This window comes from Plectropomus leopardus, chromosome 6 (assembly GCF_008729295.1).
Source record: "Plectropomus leopardus isolate mb chromosome 6, YSFRI_Pleo_2.0, whole genome shotgun sequence".
Lineage (NCBI taxonomy): Eukaryota > Metazoa > Chordata > Actinopteri > Perciformes > Serranidae > Plectropomus > Plectropomus leopardus.
The window spans coordinates 29,937,866-29,948,162 of NC_056468.1; positions in this window are offsets into that span (position 1 = coordinate 29,937,866).

Here is a 10,297-nt window from a genome sequence, read left to right on the forward strand (position 1 = left end):
GTAATGTGGAGTACAAAGTGTTTGGTGGGCACCCTCTCTGTAAACTGCTGCAGTGGCTTTTCCTTCTATTAAATTCTGAATGCACCATCAGTGTTGACAGAAGCATCAGTCTCCACCGTTTCGCCAAAGCGCTGCAGATATCTGTTACTGTCTGAAAGAAAACCTGTCATCTCTCGCCTGCAAAATCTCTCACCCATTCCATCAATTCTTCGCGTGACTACCTTTGCTGCAGGACGCCGATATTTATAACAGTGTCCAGCGGAAACGCCTCAGATGGTATAGTGAATCATCTCATGTAGGTCAGGGAAGATAGGTCAAATGCAAATTCTATGTAGTCACTGCTGTTCTGTTGTCAGTAAACAACTTCTATAAGACTGACTAAGAAATCGTGTTTGACTCGTTAAACTGATGATTCAGATAGAGAGATAGATAGATTGATAGATAGAATTGTAGCCAGTGGTGGTACTTTTACTCAGTACTTATACTTCATCAAATTTCAGATGGATATTATTTGTTGTTGCCTTATTTTATTTCACCATATATTTTTAAATTTCATGACATTTAAGACCTAAAGCTGCCAGTTTTACTTTTCAGTCGAATAATTCAAAATCAAAACACATGATCAGTTTATAAAATATGATGCATTTTAATCATTTAAAACGATAGTGTATAAAGCAGTTAACATGATTTTTTCTTGACCATCTACATACAACATTATGTAAAGTGACATAATGGAGTATTATTACTTTAACTTGAGTTAATTATTTGATTTTTTTTTTAAAAATCTTTTTTAAAGTCACATTTCAGACTTTAGACTTTACTTGGTTACTGGGTTTTGAGGTTCAATCTTAACCTCTAAATTAAAACAACAAAACAACAACAAAAAACAATATTTATTTAAAATCACAGTTACATTTTTTATTTTTTTTAACTGAACTTTTTTGAGAATTTGACCTGGTTCCTGGATTCTGAAACCATTTCATCCTGTACCTTCGTTTATTTTCAGACTTTAAAAAAACCCAAAGGCTTTTATAAAAACACAATTAAGGTTAATTTCCCTTAACTTGTTTTTGGAGATTTTGACTCGTTTCATGGATTTTGACACATTTTTACCCTTGATCGCCATTTCGTCTTCAAACTTAAAAGAAAGAAAAGTCTTTTTTTGGAATTTTCTGATTGACTGAAGTGAATTGATTTTGTTTTTTGAGATTTTGACTTGGGTCCTGGATTCTGACAAGATTGTACCATTTATCTCTTTTTTTGGTCAAACTCAAAGGTTTAAAAGCAAGCAGACTTGGATATGACCTAGATAAAAGAAAACATTGAAAAGATTTTTCTTTTTTTAAGTCTTTGAGACTTTAAACTTTTTGACTTGTTTTTTTTTTTTTTTTTTAGATTTTGACTTGGTTTTTTGGATTTTGACACCCTCACCTTCACCCTTTATCTTCATTTCTTCAAAGGAATATTGCTTGTTATGTTAGGTCTGGTACTATTACAAACATGTTTCACTTTTTCTGTCCAAATCTTGAGTGCGACACTTTGCAGGAGTAGCAGAAGTAAATTTGTACACAGACAGATAGTTCTAAACTTTGTTTGACAGAGAGATAGACGGGTAGATGAAGAGACAGACACACCAGGTGAAGCAGCTGCTGCACTCCTGTCGACGAGGCCTTCAGAGTTAATCCAACAAGAGATGATTTCCAAGTATAAAGACAATAGATCCCTCTAATTATGATGATATTAGGAGCTGAGACTTCCCCAGAGGCCCTGCTGAGATGATTAAAGTTTCCTCCTCTGAAATGTCCTGAACATACTTCCCTCAGGATCTCCGCTGAGACCTGAACGCTCGGCTGGCAGAAATCGTTTTGCCAATTTGTGACCTTGGCAGCTCTGTCGCTCCCGCCTGCCTGGAGCCTCTCGAGCCATTCAGCTGTAAAATCCCAAATTTTTAGGAGGTCAAGGGTTTATTTAGGTCTGTGAGGATAAAAAAAAGTGCTGACAGGCTGCTTTCTGGGCCGTAAACAGCTCTTCACGTAAAGTGTCTGCATTTTTTTCCTTGACCTGTATCCACTTGGAAAAAATAAAATGGAAAAATATCAGTGGATTACTTGATACATTTGTTGTCAAAACCTGCTGCAGTCGAGAGAAATCATGATGACTGATGGTGAACATCTGATCATAAATCACAGTCCGATCTCCACCTGTATAACAACTCTAATATAAAATGCAGCCACCTTCCCAATAAAACAGTCTTGACTCAGACACACAAATAAGTAATGGAAGCTGTCATGAATCAGGCATAATTTGGACAGGTACAGATGGCATTTAAAATGAGGAACTGTGTGGAAAAAGAAGTAGAAGTCGTTATTCTAAAAGCAATGCATCACCTCAAAGTGACAAAGTAGATATGGAGGGCAAAACTGTTCATTATGCGCGGCAGCCAGAGGAAAGTAACTGATGGACATTTTACAGAAGAACAGGTGGTGAGAGTTTTTTCTGCAATCTTGTCAGTATCTATGTCATGGCAGTGATGAGAGGAAGTCTCAGGGAACACATGCTCCTTTAAAGAACTCCAACATGTTTGCAGTCTTACTCAGACTCTAATAAGAGCATCCATATCAATTTCATCCTTTCACCGTCGGTACAAAGTATCTCCTGGAAGCAAAGGAAACAGTTTACCAGCATCACAATAGCTGTCTTTTTCATTTGTGTGTGTTTTTTAGGAACAAAGGATGAGATGTTATTTTAACTTTTTGAAACCTGGATAGAGTTAACTTTTCTTGCCCTGCATTCTGGCGTATTTAAGAAGCATTTAAACCTTTGAGTCCCATGAAAACATGGGTAACAATGAGCAACTTGGTGAGAAATGTCCTGCAAATTGCAAGAATTTAGTTAATTTATAAAAATTACTTTTTAAAAAGTTGGGTAAAATGTCCAGAGAACTTTATTTCTAATTATGATAATAACATATATAAAACTATTTTTACAAAATTGTAAGAACTTAAAGCAGCTTTTCCATTTAATTTGCTTTTTGCCTTCTTTCCATGTATCTGAAATAAATCCAGCCAAAAAATGCTCAGGTTTAAAAAGCTTAAAGAAGTGATGCAGCTTCTACATTCAAGTTATTTCTTAACCAAGAGCCGGCTCCGGTGAATGCATGCAGCATTTCAGAAGTCTTTTACTCACACTCATAAATCTGAACAAAAGCCAGGTGACTCTTCAACGCCTTTGTGACCACACTCGCCTGTCTTTGAACTTTGCTGTTTGGGTTTGAAGGCAATCAAGTTGAACAGCTGAGTTTACCTTAAGGCAGAAATTGAATATAATACAATAAGGATGTTTTCTTCTGTGTATAATCGCCTGAAAATAAGAACTGTTGTTTTATTACCTTAGAGTGTGTCCTCTTCTGTGGAGAGCAGCATGTTGCATCACCATGTTTCTACAGTAGCCCAGAATGGACAAACCTCTGGCTCTAAATAGGGCAATTCCTAATATTTCTTTGCAGCCACCTTTGTTACAAGCCCCTCCATGCTGAGAGCGTTGGAAACACAGATTTTTTTAACCTGAAACTGGTCTTTTTTGTTGTTGACCAGTTTAAATCCCTGGGTGTGTTTGTTTTGGAGAGGAGGAGACCTCTGTGGATAGAGCTCAATGTACAAAGGCAAATGTCCTTACCGCAGCAGCCGCCGGTTTCACCTCAAAATTGTCACCCTCTGCTGCATGTTGTCCCCTCTTTCATGCTCACATCCTGTCAAGTAAAGTCAAAATATGCCCCATAATCTAAAAAAGAAAAAAGGTGAGCACACATTAGCAGGTGCTGGGCTTGTGGCCCTTTCATGATGTGCTAAACATCATAGGAGATTAATAAGGTGAAGCTGCTTAATTACCAGTTTTAATCAATGGTGGTGGTTAGATGGTTAAACATTTAAACATGCAAAAATAAAATGTATAAAGCAAATAGAATAAAAACAATTAAGGCACACAGAAAGTCCAGAAAATTTCAGACAATGTGTGCAGTCATCATATGAAATGGGCATTGATTACAGCAACTCTCCATCACTTCAGTTGGACCTTAGTGACGTAGTTTGAGCACAGTGTGGTGGTCATGCATTAGGGAAGACGTTAGACAGCTGACTCTCCTGAGTCGTCAAACCCCTCACATGCCAGAAAGCCTGTCGGCCTCCAAGCATGCCAGCTGATGTCACACGAGCCTTCCTGCAGCTGTCTCTGGACGCTTCCCTGCCAATCACAAGTCATAACAATGAGGCGTGTGAGTGATCTTCAACCTTAACACGTCACCCCCCTGACAGTGGGAGAAGATATACTCTGGAATCTGTCTGAGGTGTTAGCGGAGGACCGTGAGTGCTGGTTGGATATTAGTGTTGCTGGGTAAGAAAAAGGAAAGGATTAGAGAGATGGATTTAACTTTTCATATGGACAGAATGTAAAGAAACTTAAATCACAAACTGAGGCAGATGATCAGGCAATGAGCAGGAGGGCACAGATATGCAAAGGACAGACTTATAACCTTGTTTTGTGGGATGAGGCATCTTTTTGTGTTGTGTTTGAGTTATGGCAACTTTTAGAGATCAGGATCCCTAGCAAGAGCCTCCAAAAGCTCCAGTACATCCAAAACAGCGCGGATAGGATCCTGATGAGAGTGCACAAATATGAGCATATCACATCAATCCTGAAATCCCTACACTGGCTTCCTATTCCACTCAGAATAGAGTCCAAACTCTCCCTGCTCACACATCACGCAGTGCATTCACAGCAACGTCCCCTCCAGAGCGAGTCAGGATGAGTCGGATGTTGATCGCCGGCAACTGATTCTGCGCGGGACTGGGCTCAACTCGGACAAGCCCATTGACTCCACCTCTCATGACATCACAATATACACTTTCTATTCAAGAAACTGGGGAAAAGGGATACAGCTTTCATTTTAAATAAAACCTTTCCAGAAATGTTTTTGTTATTATCATGAGTTTTTGCAAACTAGCACCTCTGTAGAAACGAGTTATGGCAACTTTTAGAGATCAGGATCCCTAGCAAGAGCCTCCAAAAGCTCCAGTACATCCAAAACAGCGCGGATAGGATCCTGATGAGAGTGCACAAATATGAGCATATCACATCAATCCCTGCAATCCCTACACTGGCTTCCTATTCCACACTCACAATAGAGTCCAAACTCTCCCTCACACATCATGCAGTGCATTCACAGCAACACCCCCCTCCTATCTCAAAGAAACTACTCACCCCTCAGACCACCACAAGAAACCTCCGCTCCACCAACACCAACCGCCTCCATCCCCCCAGAACCAAACTCCACACTACAGGGGATCAGGCCTTGCACTGTTGCTCCACACCTGTGGAGTGCCCTCCCCGACCACCTGAGGTCACTACAGAGCACTGAGTCCTTTAAAAAAAGACTAAAAAACTTTTCTCTGTCTTTTTTATATACCATTACCTAATCTTTGCTGCTGTTTTTTTTAATCTATCCTTAGTTTTTGCCTTGTTTTTAATTAATGTTTTTAATCTATTGTCCCTATATCATGTCTTTGAGATTTTGCTAAATGTAAAGTGCGATGTAAATAAAATCTATTAATGTTATTATTATTATTGCTATTTTTTATTATTATTTTTCATCTGTCTGTTTATATTTTATTTTATTATTATTATTATATTATTTTCAGATTCGGTTTCTGGTCATTTAGATAATCAGTACATAACCCAAAGATTTTGTTTATTTTTAAATAATATATTATATAAAAAAGTCAGTGACTTGACACTAAGAAAACAAATGAGCAGAAACATCACTGTTAAGAAAAAATTAAATTTCGCTTTAAAAATCCTGTTTAAAGGGGGTGCCCAGTAGCTCAGTGGGTAGAGCCGGTGCCCCATGTACAGGGGCTAATGTCCTTGCTGCAGCAGCCACGGGTTTGATTCCAGCCGTAGCCCTTTGCTCCATGTACTGTACTGTACTGTACAGTTTCAAAAAGTAGGGTAAGTGCTGACTATAGAAAAAAGCCGTGTTTGAGAACTAAAAATATCTTCCTTGATGTCACCTCACATTTAGATGTGGTTGGAGAGGCAGAAACAGTAAATGAGGTTAGTATGAAGTGAAATGAGAAAGGCCATGATATCATTATGTATCAATCCACACTGATTCTGCAGACACAAAGCTTTCTTAGGAGATAATTTTGCTGTTTATAACAATTATTGTGGTGATCATATATTTTTTAGTCCACTTCCTTTAAAATGAGCATAAATAAGTTGTTGTCAGTCCTGTTAAAGAAATACAAACTAAGCCAGTAGTCAGGCCACAGTGACCCTGCATGCCATGTATGATCTTTAAACTTTGTGGAGATGTCACATGTCTTTCTGCCGTTGTAAAAAAAGTGCTGACACACAAAACCCAGTTGAGGAAAGTGATCTTGAGGTCATGAAATGGACCCTTGAAAAGCCACTAAAAAGTTAACAGCTGGTTGGCTTCACTTGGTGTCACTTCTGACAGAGGATATCTGCTATGAACTGGATATTTAAGGAGGTGCACTGACAGTTTTAAAACATATCTGTAAATATTAAGACCTTTATCACCTAAAAAAACTGTCCATAGTAAAACTTGCATACTGGCCTACATACTCAACATGTGTCCTGCCAACTCTTGTTTTATGGCCACATGTGCAGGATAATAAAACAAAGTTATTTACAATAAAGGAAATAAAAAAGTTATTATAAAACATTTGCTGTGTTAAGGAGATGCATGTTGTATACCCTTATAAACATTTAAAGAGAGGTGTGGCTTCCTACTTGTTTTTCTGCTTTTCATCAAAAACTTTCTAGACCACGGTTTCACTTTCAGTCAATTTTGATTGCAGAAAAACACACCAGCGCACACTGTAGCAACTTTAATACATTGCCTTTGGAAATCAGTTGCAGTTGAAAGCCATCAAATTTCCCTTGTTTTCACAGTTGAGAAAATAACCATCTGAAGTAGATTTTGGGCTATTCTGCTCCCATAAACAAGTCTTCTTTCAGACTAGTAAAAAAAAAGAAATTTTCCAAATACACATTCAAATTTATATTCTGGAAATTTATGGGAAAACAGATGTATTTTCAGTTAGATACTTTCTTTGTTTTTGCATATTTAAACATCATAAATATGCAAACTTTTAATACCACAAATAATTGTCTTAATGTAAGAAATCAACTAGAGTTTCTTATATTTGGTCTTTCTCTATTTATATTTTGGTCTCTCTTATTTATTAAATTAAAATATATAAAGGCCAATTTTCACAAAATGAGTTTTTTTTCCTCTAACCTTTAAACCTCCACTTAAGTAGCACTTCAGTTTTTATTTCTGTTAATAATATACAAGTTTTTAGGACAATTAAGTTTATTCATATAGCATCCATAGCCTTATTTATATAACACTGCATTTTGAAAAAAACATGCAAATACATAGTTGTTTTTCTAAAAAAAAAAATTAAAAAAAAGGCAGTTGATTTAGTGATTAAGAGTGATATAAAGAGATTTTGTACTATACAAACCTATGACTCTTAATATGCCAAGAAAAACTGAAACAAGAATTTTAGACCTGGCTTTATCCAATGTTTAAATTTATGCTCTGGAGATGGGTGCAGAATTTGTGCATATTTAATAACATAAAGTCTCCATTTGCATATTTAAAAGCATAAACATGTCTTTATGTAAAAAAACATCAACTGGGGAAGTTATATATATATTAGTCTTTTTTTTACCCTACACACCTCGTAGTATTTGGTCTAAAAAATTAATTATGAATTTTTACAAAGCATGTTTTCAAAGGCTGTTTTCTCAAATGGGTATTTTCTCTCATTCTCTGAGGCAAAAAAAAAATATTATAGGGGAGATTGTGAGCTATGACTTTACTGCAAATCAAAGAAGAACAGACAAGATAACTCCAAGCCATGAATGAAAGAAAACACAACTGGTGAAAGAGTACATCATTGTTTCAGCAAACTGGCAGCAGTCCACATAGATGGATAACTACTGTGAAAAAATATAGACTGAGCTTAACCATCTAGACATAAACCACAAAAAATCATACAGTATTTCAAAGGCAAATATCCCTAAAAGCCCTGACTTTTTCACCAACCTCCTCATTAAATAGTCAGAAATACTCCAAACTCTGTTTTCTGCATGAGCATATGGGTTGCTATTCTTAACCCTGAATGATTATTATGGTTATAATGGCGTCATTATGAATCCCATCAACAAACAGCCACCAACCAAAGCCATTACAGCAGACTGTTTACAGCTGAGTGTGGGCAGCTCTAATGCTGCACAGCATACCAGAATCAGGAGTTCATTAGTGTATTGCTGAAACACAGGGGCTTAGTAATCATATTCACAGTGTTATTGGTTCATCAGACAGGTCTCAGAAGAGCCTTATAACAGTACGCAGCCCACACACCACTATCAACCTGCACAACGCTCTGTGCAAGTGTTACCTTTAGCTTACATTACACAGAGGTATAATGACAGACTACAGGAAAAAAGCAACACGTTGCTACTTTTATGCTTTTATATATCACATCATCAAATTAAAATGCAGACTACAGAATAAAGACTTTTTGATGTCTTATCTCCCCCTCAACACATGCTCTCCCTCAGTTAGCAGTTTCCTTCATCCCAAAATGACTTCTGCAAACCTGCAGACGATACCTGGAACATGTCACAATTTCAGCATCACAGCAAATGAGTTTTTGCTGCTGAGGAAAGTCAATCTGGCAATGTTGCATTCTGGTCCATCAGAGCTATTGTCAGTGTAGAAATGATGGGTTTCTCTCTGAATGTCACACCAGGGTTCACAAGATTTTGAACCATTTTTTTAAGTTCACTACAGAGCTAGTCTCCATATGCGACTTTTAGGTGGTTTTAAGTCACAGAAATGAGCACCTGAAACTTAAGAGGGTAAACATTTAGTCTTAGGTCAATCTGGCTAAAATAAATATTTGATTGTTAGGGCTATGCATTAAAGGCACTATTCTCACAGCTTTAAAAAAACAGTGTTCAAATGGTGGTTCATATTACTGATCAGTGTTTAGCGACCTGAAAGAAGTTTGCTCGAGGAGTTATTGAAATTTGTTCTAACAGATTTGTGAGCGAACTTTGAGCTGTCTGAAATGACAGTTAGGCTCAGGCCACGTTTGGACGAGAACAGCCCTCCTAAAAACTGAAAAGTCTTCCGCATTCATATGATAACATTGAGACAATGATCCTCGAGTACATGAATCTGCAAATACAACCAAATACACTGTAGTATGCATGCCAGGCCACTAGCTGGTGATGTAACTTTGTAATGACACACCATAGTAGAGCACCACACATAAGCGCAAAGTGCGGATGTGATGTCATCATTTACGCCAGTGACAGAAGACGTGACATTTTTAAAAAATTACACTCTGAAATCTTGTTTTAAAAGTTTGCGTTTCAAGGTCCTCAAAATGCCGTTGTGTGAACAAAAGGCCAAACCACAACAAAAGTTAAACGTATCATGAAAGAACTGGCTACTTTTTCTAGGAAAACAGTTGGTGAGAAAAGCTGTACAAAATCCTACAAATCCTGACCTTTAAAATAGCTACATGTAAACATCTACAATATTGCTACAGTAACAAATCACGTATGCTTTGGAAAGATTTAGTGGAGTAATGCCATCCTGAGCAGAGAGTGAGGTCACGCATCTTCTGTGTGCACTTTGTTGTGGTGAAGCGTGCGTGTTAGTAAATGAAGATGGCAGCTATTTTTTTTCCAATTTTTTTTAAATCATTATTATCATTGGAGTAGATTGTGTTTGTGTCACTGATAACCTCATCTTTCAGTTTTTCACTCAGCCTGTCTGGAAAAAAGAAAGCAGATATTTGCTCAGTAAGGACACTGCTGTGTGATGAATGGAGATACCTGCAGAGGCACACCTTTATGTCAGATGTACAAATTTTCCTGTCGGTAACACTCCAGCAGAGATTTGCCGATGACTTCACTTCACCCCCGTCAGGCAGAAATCATCTGAGAGCTAAAAAGAGGGTCCTTGTCCTGGTTTCACCCGTCTTATGTCTTATACTCTCACCTTTTTTCATCTTATTTTGAGATTCAGTGCTCATATGAGGATTTGAATCTTGATCTCAGTGGGGGAAATTCCGGTTTATATTTAATCTCAGGAGATAATATCTACTAAATTTATATGCAAAGCCCATTTTTTTGCACCCACTTTAACAGGTTAAAGTTAAAGATCTAAACTTTTTGATTTAGTCAATAG